Source organism: Puma concolor, chromosome A2 (assembly GCF_028749965.1).
Source record: "Puma concolor isolate L17-30 chromosome A2, mPumCon1.1.hap2, whole genome shotgun sequence".
Taxonomy (NCBI): Eukaryota; Metazoa; Chordata; class Mammalia; order Carnivora; family Felidae; genus Puma; species Puma concolor.
The window spans coordinates 158,184,027-158,196,346 of NC_141668.1; the positions used below are offsets into that span (position 1 = coordinate 158,184,027).

The window sequence follows — 12,320 nt, forward strand, 5'->3', positions numbered from 1 at the left end:
GGCCTTTGAAGCTGGGCGCCCCGGTGTGAACCCTGTGTGATCTTGGGCAACTTACTTAACCTCTCTGAGCCTGTGTCCTCATCCATAAAATGGGGGTAAAAGAGTCGTTTTTTCACAAGGTAGCTGTAGGAATTAAACGAACGCATACACGCTAATAGTTCCAAGAAATGCTCGGCACATCGTATGTGCTCAGATAATGTCGGCTCCCATTACGACCATTGTCTTTGTTATTTGTTACTATACTTTCCCCTTCATTATACCTGATGAGAATTATTTATAGACTTGACGCATGCCACACATAGCAGGATCTCGGTTCACGTCCACAGGTGGACCCAACCCCTTAGGGACCCTCTAACAATCTTGAGCATGAGGTGGCTTAAAAACATCATGAGGGGCGCCCGGGGGGGGGGGGGGGGGGCCTAGTCGGTGAAGCGTCCAACTCTTGGTTTCGACTCAGGTCATGATCTCACGTTCGTGGGTTCGAGCCCCGCATCGGGCTCTGGGCTGACAGCGGCGAGCCTGGAGCCTGCTTCCGATTCTGTCTGCCCCTCTCCGCCCCTCCGCTGCTCGTGCTCTCTCTCTTTCTCTCTCAAAGAACAAAGAAACATTAAAAAAAAAATTTTTTTTTAACTGATACTCTGAATGATGAATAATGACCACTGCAGGATCGTTTCCTATCATTCTCAGATCGCGTGCAGTGGTTGGAAAGCGCTACCACTGGTGGATGTGGGGTCCCAGACAAAGCCTTTTTTGCATGCCCTTGGCTTCGCCGAATTCATTCATTGCGGGGCGAGTTCTTGCATCCCCTGACGTGGCTTCAGGGCTACTTTATCTGGTTGCCTTGACCTTGCTATCCACGCTCATTTGACAGCAGTTGCTGGAGAGCATCCAACACCTGGAAAGGCAGGTCCCTTGTCACCGACAGAGAATTCCCAACTGCCCCCCCCCCCAAGAGGGTGCGTCAAGGTCACCTGGAGACAAGACACCAAGGGGGTGGCGGGCATGGTGTACTTGTATGGGAAATCTCATTTAAGTTTATTTTATTCATTTTGAGAGACAGAGAGAGAGAGAGACAGAGAATCCAAAGCAGGCTCTGCACTAATAGCATGGAGCCCGACATGGGGCTCAAACTCACAAACCGTGAGATCACGACCTGAGCTGAAATCGAGTCGGACGCTTAACTGACTGAGCCACTTGGGTGCCCCAAATCATTGGGTCTTCTTTTTTTTATTTCTTTTTTTTTTTTTAAATTTTGAGAGAGAGAGCGAGATAGAGAGAGAGCGCATGCGCGCGTGCAAGTGGGGGAGGGGCAGAGAGGATCTGGGCAGCTGATCACTCACTGCCCAACGCGGGACTCAAACTCCCAAATGGTGAGATCATGACCTGAACCAAAGTTGGACACTCAACTGACTGAGCCACCCAGGCGTCCCCCCATGTGGGGGGAGTCTTAAACTCCAGCACAGGGGACTGAGACCCCATCCCTGTCACCAAGCCCAGTGATCAGAAAGAACCTCCCCACCCCCACCCCCGGAAGAAGTCCCAGGGCCAGACAGAGGGCAGATCTGCTCGCTCAACACTGGTGCACAGGTGGAGCGCAGGCCGCTGTTGGGGCAGGTGGTTGCGAGGTGAGGGGGTGACATTTTGGGTGAAATCCATTTCAAAACATTTCACATATCCTTAAGAGAAACTTGGCAGCATATTTCATTTCTCTTATTATAATTTTTTTCTCTCGGTCATTAGTATTTTTACTCTCACGTTCCCTTTTCATCTAAGCCTCAACTTCCGGGACTGTGAAATGGGATCAGGGAGACATTCTCTAAAGGGTGTGGGGATTTGGAGACGAAACAGGCATGGAGCTCACCAGCGAATTGTCACGCTGTCACCCCCCACCCCCCGCCCCCAGAAGGCTTTACGTCCTGAGCCCTGTTTCCATTCCCACAATTTCATAAACACTCACCCGCCTGCTACGTGCCACACACCCGGGGGGATTGTTTTGAATGGCCACACAAACACGGACAGACGATCCTTCGCTTGAGCATTTTTCATAGTAAAATGAACGCTCCCAACGATTACTATCGGTAGGGCTCTCTCATATTATTCCCAGATCTCACTCAGGGGTTGAAAAGGCTACCCCGGTGGATGTCAGAGAGTCCCATGGGTGGGATTTATGGGATACGCCAGGTTTTGTTTGGCAGTTTGGAGACTCAAACCCCATGGTCTCCCACCCTACGCCGCCCCAACGGCTTGCCTCCCAAGGCGGAATCTAAAATCACATCACACCCTTCCCCTGCTCACTCTGCTGTCTCCTGCCACACCCAGAATAAAAATCCTAACTCCCGCCATCATCCATGAGGCCCATAAGCCAGACGCTGCCAATTTCCTTGCCCTTCTCTCCCTTCTCCCTCCCAACCCTCCCCACCCCCCACCCACCACCCCCATTTGGCTAACTTCACTCCAGCCATGTGGCCTCCCACATACCAGACTCACTCCTGCCTCAGGGCCTTTGCACTGGCTGTTCTCACTACATGGAACATTCTTCCCCTTACTTTCCCGTCAGTCAACTCTCTCCTTAGCCTTCATGTCTCAGCCTCCTGACAAGCACTTGACACTTTTACAAGCACCCCTTTGCACACTCCCTCAGCCCCGCACAATGGTGTCCTTTCTATAGCACAGGGCACGCACAAGGTAGGTGCTTGCGAATACTGGCTGAGCAACTGAGCAGCTCAAGCATAGACGGAAATAAATATAGACCTAAGTGCCTCACTTTCCTCAACTACAAAATAGAGGTTTGGACTAGCTGCTAGCTGGGACCCTGTCTTTTCTTTCCATACTTTCCTACATTGAAAAGCAGCTCCTGGGGGGGCGCCTGGGGGGCTCAGTTGGTTAAGCATCCAACCCTCGATTTCGGCTCAGGTCATGACCTCACAGTTCGTGGGATCAGGCCCTGCGTCGGGCTCTGCGCTGACCATGCAGAGCCTGCTTGGGATTCTCTCTCCCTCTCTCTCTGCCCCTCCCCTGCTTGCGAGCTCTCTCTCTCAAAATAAATAAATAAATACACTTAAAAAAAAAAAAAAAAGTAGCTCCTGGGACACCTGACGGGCTCAGTTGGAAGAGCATGCAACCCTCGCTCTTGGGGTCATGAGTCCAAGTCCCATGTTGGGTGCAGAGATTACTTACATAAGTAAAACTTGGAAAATAAGTAACTAAAAGTACCTCCTCAACAGAAGAGGTAGAGACGGCCCGAGCATCCATCAGTGGATAAAAGGATGAAGAAACAAAATGTGGTCTAGCCACACAGTGGAATATTATTGAGCCACGAAAAGGAACAGAGCCCTGACCCGTGCTTCAGTGTGGATGACCATGAAAGCACAATGCGGACTGAAAGAAGCCAGACACAAAAGGTCACACGGCATATGATTTCTGTCTATGAAACGTCCAGAAGAGCCAAATCCACAGGCACAGAAAGTAAATTAGTGGTAGTCAGGGGCTGGAGAAGGGCGGATGGGGAGAGGCTGCTGATGGGGACAGGATTTCCTTTAGGGGGATGGGAATGTTCTGGAACCAGAGACAGGTGGGGGGTGTACAACATTGTGAACATAGTAAATGCCCCTCAACTGTTCATTTTAAAATGGTTAATTTTATGTTATGTAAGTTTCACCTACATAAACAAAAAGAGGAAAAAAGTGGCTCTTGAAGGCATGGATGCTGGAGGGTAGGGGTCAGGGGCACAGCCTCCAGAGCCGGAGGCTCTGGCCACGTTCGCTCCTTCTTCCTACCACTTACTGGCTGAGAGACCTTCGGTAAGTCATTCACCCTCTCTGTGCCTCAGTTTTCTCATCTGTAAATGGGATTAACAAGAGTACCCATGTCATAGGGAGGAAAAATACAACAACACACACATAAGGCAGAGTCTAAAAACTGCTCAAAAGATGTTAACTTAAATTGCATTTTAAAACATGTATGTGCTTCCTTTAAAAAAAAAAAAAAAAAAGGGGGGCGCCTGGGTGGCGCAGTCGGTTAAGCGTCCGACTTCAGCCAGGTCACGATCTCGCGGTCCAGGAGTTCGAGCCCCGTGTCAGGCTCTGGGCTGATGGCTCAGAGCCTGGAGCCTGTTTCCGATTCTGTGTCTCCCTCTCTCTCTGCCCCTCCCCTGTTCATGCTCTGTCTCTCTCTGTCCCAAAAATAAATAAATGTTGAAAAAAAAAATTAAAAAAAAAAAAAAAAAAAAGCGCCATTTCTTCCTGGCTAAAACGGAGCCTCCAGAATCAGATTCCCCGCCGCTCCCCCCAATCTGGAACAACTGGAAACAAATAGACAAAATGTGTAAAATAACACTTTTCAGACATTGAGGCATCAAAGCTGGGGTTCTAGAAAAGGTAAGAAGGCTACAGTTTGCAGAGCAGAGTCCTAGAAAGAAGATAGCTGGGGGGGGGGGGGGGGGGGGCAGGGGAAAGGGAGAGCCTGATCAATGCAGACATCTTTTGAGAGTTTGAGAACTTAATGGGCATATAGGTGTGCCAAGACCAGGGACTGAGCCTCGAAAGGAGCAGAGGGTGTGAATCAGCCAGAGTGGAAAAACTTCACAAGGAAGTAGAGAAAAATTAGCCCCAGCATAAAGACTATTCTGGTCCTGCCTAAAAAAAAAAAAAAAAAAAAAAAAAAAGGCAGTAAACTAGAACCCTTAATGAAGAGAAAAATCAATCAACAGAAACAGTCCAGGAACAACAGAGATAATAGAATTAATTAGTAGATAAGGCCATTAAAGAGCAGGGTTTTTTTAATTTTTTTTTAAGTTTTTTTTTTTTTTTTTATTGGGGCGCCTGGGTGGCTCAGTCGGTTAGGCGTCCGACTTCGGCTCAGGTCATGATCTCACGGTCTGTGAGTTCGAGCCCCGCGTTGGGCTCTGTGCTGACCGCTCAGAGCCTGGAGCCTGTTTCGGATTCTGGGTCTCCCTCTCTCTCTGCCCCTCCCCCTCTCAGGCTGTGTCTGTGCCTCAAAAATAAATAAACGTTAAAAAATAAAAATAAAAAATAAGGTTTTTTTTTAATTTATTTATTTTTGAGACACAGACAGAGCATGAGCAGGGAAGGGGCAGACACAGAATCCAAAGCGGACTCCAGGCTCCAAGCTGTCAGCACAGAGCCCGACGCGGGGCTCGAACTCACGGACCGAGAGATCATGACCTGAGCCGAAGTCGGAGGCTCAACCGGCTGAGCCACCCAGGCGCCCCTAAGAGCAATTTTTTAAAAATCCATACAGATCAAGTTTGAAGACCGAAATCAAAACCTGCTTTTCTGATCTCTGACCCAGCACATCCTAGAGGCAGGGGAAAAATTTGAGAATTTATAAATGAATCTTCCCCTAGTCCCTACGAAGAGACCCACTGAGCTCTTTTTTTCCTCTGAAAAACAAATTCAACAACACCAAAATCACAGACAATAAAACAAAAACAGAGAAATTCGAGTTGATAAAAATGGAAAACTTTTGTGCACCAAAGAACACAATCAACAGAGTGAAACGACAGCCCATGGAATGAGGGAAAACATTTGCAATCACGTATCTGACAAGGAATCAAAATCTTGAAGATATAAAGAATGCCTACAACTCAATAACAAGAACAACAAAATTAACAACCCAGTTTTAAAATAGGCAAAGGCCGGGGGCACCTGCCTCAGTCGGTTGAGCATCCAACTCTTGATTTGGGCTCAGGTCATATGATCCCAGGGGCATGGGCTCAAGCCCCATGTCGGGCTCTGCGCTGAGCGCGGAGACTGCTTAAGATTCTCTCTCTCCCTCTGCCCCTCTCCCCAGCTTGCGCACCCTCTCTAAAATGTTTTTTTTTTTTAATTTAAAATAGGCAAAGGATATGTATAGACATTTCTCCAAAGAAGCTATACGAATTGCCAATGAGTACATGAAAAGATGCGCAACATTATCAGTCGTCAGGGAAATGCAGATCAAAATCCCAACAAGGGATCCCCTCACACCTGTCAGAATGGCTAATATCAAAAAGACAAGAAATAACAAGGGTTGAGGAGGACGTGGAGAAGTTGGAGCCCTTGTGCACTGCCGGTAAGAATGTAAAATGGTGCAGGGTTGCCTGGCTGGCTCAGTCAGTGGAGCACGTGACTCTTGACCTCGAGGTTGTGAGTTCAAGCCCCACCTTGAGTGGAGAGATAACTTAAAAATAAAGTCTTTGAAAAAAAAACAACAAAAAACGAAAGTGAAATGGTGCAGCTGCTGTGGGAAACAGTGTGTGGTTCCTCAAAAAGTTAAACACAGAATTACCATAGGATCCGGCGACTCCTCTTCTAGGTCTCTATACAAAATATTGAAAGCGGGGTCCTGAATGCACATTTATACACCTATGTTCATAATAGCATTATACACCATAGCCAAAGGCGGAAATAACCGATATGTCCATCAACTAATGAATAGATTAACAAAATTTGGGCTAGCCATACAATATAAAATAATATTCAGCCTTAAAAAGGAAGGAGGGGTGCCTGGGTGGCTCAGTCGGTTAAGCATCTGCCTCTGTCTCAGGTCATGATCTCACAGTTCGGGAGTTCGTGCCCCGCATCGGGCTCTGTCTCTTCCTTTGATTTTCTCCCTTGATTTTCTCCTGGATTTCTTCCTTGATTTTCTCACCGTTTTAAAAGGACAAAGAAAGAGCAAGGCAGGAAGCCATGGTCTGTATTAACTGCCTTCCCTTTGGCTAGCTTCCCCCCCCCCCACCCCGCCCCCAGGGCGCAGGCACTAAAGGCATCTGCGATCACGTCCACATCAGGCTGGGGGGTGGGGGTGGGGGTGGCGCTGGTAACAGGAGGGAAGATAGCTGCTCTTCGGCTCCTGTCCCTGAGTCAGGAATCTGAGCACTCTGTTCCCCGTGCCCCGGACTCTCCCCCTTGGAGATTCAGCCTTTGGCTCCTTGCCAACCGTACTTCTTCACTTGTTGAAAGCTGGGAACTATCCCGATTCCAATTTTAAACCCTGCAGAACTTTCTGGAATTCCTCTCTCTGCCTTTTCTCCCCATCCCGATGGGGAATCTAAAATCTACAGGTGCCTGGGGCGCCTGGGTGGCTCAGTCGGTCGAGTGTCTGACCTCGGCTCAGGTCATGATCTCACCGCTCTGTGGGTTCGAGCCCCGCATTGGGCTCTGTGCTGACGGCTTGGAGCCTGCTTCAGATTCTGTGTCTCCCTCTCTCTCTGTCCGTAACCCACTTGCATTCTGTCTCTGTCTCTCTCAAAAATAAATAAACGTTAAAAAAAATTTTGTTTTGGGGCGCCTGGGTGGCGCAGTCGGTTAAGCGTCCGACTTCAGCCAGGTCACGATCTCGCGTTCTGTGAGTTCGAGCCCCGCGTCGGGCTCTGGGCTGATAGCTCAGAGCCTGGAGCCTGTTTCCGATTCTGTGTCTCCCTCTCTCTCTGCACCTCCCCCGTTCATGCTCTGTCTCTCTCTGTCCCAAAAATAAATAAACGTTGAAAAAAAAAAAAATTTAAAAAAAAAAAAATTTTGTTTTTAAATCTGCACGTGCCTGGGTGACTCGGTTGGTTAAGTGTCTGACTTCAGCTCAGCTCATGATCTCACGGTCCGTGAGTTTGAGCCCTGCCTCAGGCTCTGTGCTGACAGCTCAGAGCCTGGAGCCCGCTTCGGATTCTGGGTCTCCCTCTGTCTCTGCCCTTCCGCCACCCGTGCGTGCTCGCTCTCTTTCTCTCTCTTAAAAATATATAAACATTAAAAAAAAATTTTTTTTTAATAAAAAGAAATAGGTGCACGTAAGGGTGGGTGTGTGAGCCGATGCATTGTTGCTTCCACCCCTGCCCACTGACAGCTCACAAGTAACGACACCCCAGCAGTACTGAGCACACCCAGCCCCCAGCTCCTGGTTTTTAAATGTTATTATTGAGGACAGAAATGAAGGCTTTTTGTTGAACTTGCTGATTCCAAGGCCGGAGCAGGGAAAGTACATGGGCGAACCTGGAGTTCCCACATGACCCATCAGTCCCCCTCCTAGGTCTATGTATACCTAGGAGAAACGAAAACCTACGTCCTCACAAAAACTTGTATGTGAATGTCCATAGCAGCATGATTCACGACAACTAGAAGGTGGAAAAAACCCAAATAGCTATCAACGATTGAATGGCTAGTCAAACACAGTATGCCCACACAATGGAATATTATTCAGCCATAAAAAGGAACGAAGTGCAGACACACTACAATAGGGAAGGACTGTGAAGACGCGACACTGAGGGGCACCTGGGTGGCTCAGTCAGCTGGGCGTTTGGCTCTTGATTTCAGCTCAGGTCATGATCTCACGGTGTGTGGGTTCAAGCCCCGTGTCAGGCTCCTTGCTGACAGTGTGGAGCCTGCTTGGGATTCTCTCTCTCTCCCTCTCTCTCTGCTCCTCCCCCACTCTCTCTCTTTCAAAGTAAATAAATAAAAATTTTTAAAAATGCTTTAAAAAATACAAAATAAATTAAACGGGATGCTGAGTGAAAGAAGCCAGACATAAAAGGCCACATGATGTATGACTCCACATAAAATGTCCAGAACAGACACATCCATAGAGATGGAGAGTAAATTAGTAGTTATCAGGCACTAGGAAAAAGGAAGAATGGGAGAGTGACGGTTAATGGCATGGGGTTTCTTTCTGGGGTGATGAAAAAGTTCTGGAATTAGATGGTGGTGATGGTTGTACCAGGAGGAACTTTATGGCACGTGATTGTATTTCAGTAAGATTATATCTTGGTTTTTTTTATTATTTTTTAATTTTTTTTAAGTTTATTTATTTTTGACAGAGACAGAGTGTGAGCATGAGCTGGGGAGGTGCAGAGAGAGAGAGAGGGAGACACAGAATCTGAAGCAGGCTCCAAGCTGTCAGCACAGAGCCCGATGCGGGGCTCGAACTCACGAACCGTGAGATCATGACCTGGGCCGAAGTCAGACGCTTAACCGACTGAGCCACGCAGGCACCCAATCTTGATTTTTTTTTTTTTAAAAAAAGGACACGAAGCACTTGACATCCAACACTCAGGTAGAAATCAGAAAAGAAAATAGAGATGCCCAGTGAAATGCAATGAAGGATCCTGGATGGGATCCTGGTACAGAAAAGGACATGAGTGGGAAAACTCATGAAACCGGAATAAAGTCCAGAGTTTACTAATAGTGGTGGACCAGGGTTGGTTTCTTCATTTCGAGAAATGTAGTGGTCATTTAAGATGTTCACACTAGGGGAAATCAAGCGAGGCATGTGCAGGAACCCTTTGTATTATCTGTGCAATCTTTCTGAATTCGTAAGTTAGGTTCTAAAATTATTCTGAAATAACTCATTTGCAAAAATCGACTCTGGAACCAAAAAGCCAACCAAACAAACAAACAACAAAAAGCGACGTGCTCAGAGAATGATGGGGACACACAAAAAGGACACCGGAGCCAGCCTGAAGGGAATGCCACGAGCCAAATCTGAGACAATCTGAACACCAACAATTTGAACATCAAAATAAAGACTGAGAGTGAGCAATGGTCATGTCTTGAGGGCAGTAAGTCCACGTGGATACAAATAAACTCCTAAAAGCAGGAGGCCAAAAAAAGTGTCAAAGGAAGGGGCGCCTGGGTGGCTCAGTCAGTTAAGCGTCTGACTTCGGCTCAGGTCATGATCTCGTGGTCTGTGGGTTCGAGCCCCACGTCAGCTCGGAGCCTGGAGCCTGCTTCGGATTCTGTGTCTCCCTCTCTCTCCGCCCCTCCCCCCCCGCCTCTCTCTAAATAAATAAACATTAAAAAAAGTGTCAAAGGAAAGCTGGAACTAGAAAACTGCCATTTGGTAACCATCAACTAAAATAAAAAGTGATTCAGGCCACGCTCACCAGGGGATGCTAAAAGTAAGTCCAAACAAGTATTTATACACTACAAAGTATCTCACGACAGGGTACTTTTTAATGACAAAGGGCAAGACCATATCATAGGAGAGAAGTCCACCAGGTCTCATCTTTAGCAAACGATCAAGGTCAACAACACCAGTCACAAGACACTTCAAACTCTGGTGACTCCCAATACAATGCACCGAGAAGGACACAACATCGCTTCCGAGGACCTCCTGCCAGACAGAACCCGCAGCCTCCGTGTAATCAAGAGGAAATGTCAAACGAACCACACCGAAGGATGCTCTCCAAAGAACTGAGCAGTTCTCAGCAAGTGTCCTGACGTGAGACACAAAGAAAGACCGAGGAACCTTCCAGATTACAGGGGATTAAAGAGGTAGAACAACTGAACATGATGTGTGATGTGGAAGTTTCTTCTGCTGTGAAGGACATGAATGAGGAGGCTGGCAAACTGAATAAGGGCTGTAAGTTGTAGCATTGCATCTATGTTAAAGGAGTCTGACTTTAATCATTGTGCTGAGGTTGTGTTTTAGGAAATGCACGGTGAATTATTTAGGGGTCAAGGGGGTGTCATGTCTGCAATTGACCTCTAAATGACTCAGGGCAGGGGCGCGCCTGGGTGGCTCAATCCATTAAGCGTCCAACTTGGGCTCAGGTCGTGATCTCATGGTTTCTGAGTTCGAGCCCCATGTCGGGCTCTGCGCTGACGGTGTGAGTCTGTCTGTGATCCCCTCTCCCTCTCTCTGCCCCTCCCCTACTCATTCTCTCTCTCTCTCTCTCTCTCTCTCTCTCTCTGTCTGCCCCTCCTGGGATTCTCTCTCTGCCCTCGCTCACTTGCCCCCTCGCCCAAAAAAATCACCTTTACTTGTTTGGTTCCAGTTGGGGAGCTGTCCACAGGCCAGGGCACCCACAAGCCCAGACACGTGTACTTGGGGAAACCACCTCTGTGGGCAGGGGGACAAAGGATGCTAACCCTATTGGTGACCAACCCGAGAAACCTTCTCTGGGGCACCATAACCCTCCTGGTGGCCACCATGACATGTGATGACAGCAGGCCCTCCCTACGGATCCTCTCTGCCCGGCAGGACGGGCACTCTGTTCTGAGCAGCGTCACTTGCCTGGATCAACCCAAGGGCTGTCTCCACTGGGTGATGTTTCTTGAGCATTAGTGGGATGGCCACATGCCCACATCGGTTCTCGGTGTAGGAAATGAGTTGGCCTCACCAAGGAGCCGTGGAACGACTCACTGCCTTCTTTTTTCAACTTTTGCTTTTTTAAGGAGGCTCCATGCCCAACGTGGGGCTCGAACTCACAACCCTGAGATCAAGAGTCACATGCCCTACTGACCAAGCCAGCCAGGTGCCCTGGGAGTAGCCTTCTTGTCCTGATCTTTGCTCCTCCTGTGCTCTGGGTCATCACCTAGCCCCCGCCCCCTCATCTGGGGGGCAAAAAAAATCTAAACTAAGAAAGCTGCCACCGAAAATATACCACCACCTCCACCCACCCCTCCACAGTGCCCCTGCCGTTTCATTCTTTGGGAGCAAACCCTGAAGCCCCTCAATGCCAAGGTCAGTGGGAGGAGGGGGTGAGTCGGGAAAAGAGCCGGTCGCCCTCCTGCCACCAACTCAGGCTAAGCAAAAGCAGCCGGCCCGCGGGGGACACAGAGGCTGTGGCCGTCTTGTTCAGTCACAGTTTGAGGCTAGCCAAAAACTCATGCAAGGTGACTGAGGTCAGGACGGCAGCTGCCTCGGGGGCAGGGCGGAGGGTGCTGGGGAAGCGATGCGGGGCAGGAGGGAACATTCCAGGTTGCTGGAAATGGGTCGCTATGTGGACCGAAATACCCCTGACAAGGGGTATAAATACTCTTCACTGAAGTGTTAGGGGCGCTAAAGATCTGTAGTGTCGCTTTATGAAAGTTATTCCCCAATTTTAAACAAGGCAGTGGCGGGGGAAGGGGCGACTATGTAAGGCTCATCCGAAGTGATCAGAAGCGGGTGGCCTGTAATCTAGCTGAATTCTTTGCCTCGGGAGGCTTTCTGTCCCAGCAGGGCTGGACAGTCCTCCTGGGGGAGGAGGGGAGCGGCAAGCATACCCCAAGTCCCACGACACTGCGGTGAGCGTAGCTGCTGAGCACACACCCGTGAAAGGAACAGGGCTCCCGCGCCCCAGACGGCGCATTGTCTAGACCCCAGTCTACCTGACAAGACCCCGCCGCGAGGCCGCATCTGACCGATTCCCTTGACCCCACGACAAAGACCCCCTTTGTTCCCTGGTTAATATCCTTAGCAGGTCTGTCTAGACTCACTGTGGCAGTAATTGTCCTGTGATGTCACCAGGACCTGTGACCCAGCTCCTCCTCGTGGCGCTTGGGCAGGGAACACTCCAGACGGCCCCAAGCCAAGGGGGTCCCGGCCCTTGACACCCACCTGAGCCTCCT

At 49.1% G+C, this 12,320-nt stretch overlaps 1 protein-coding gene across 1 annotated transcript in view; it reads right to left on the reverse strand.

Moving 5' to 3' along the window:
* Positions 1–12,320, reverse strand: part of PGPEP1 (pyroglutamyl-peptidase I) — a 28,824-nt gene that overhangs the window by 11,949 nt on the left and 4,555 nt on the right. The gene's annotated exons all lie outside the window — the stretch shown is intronic.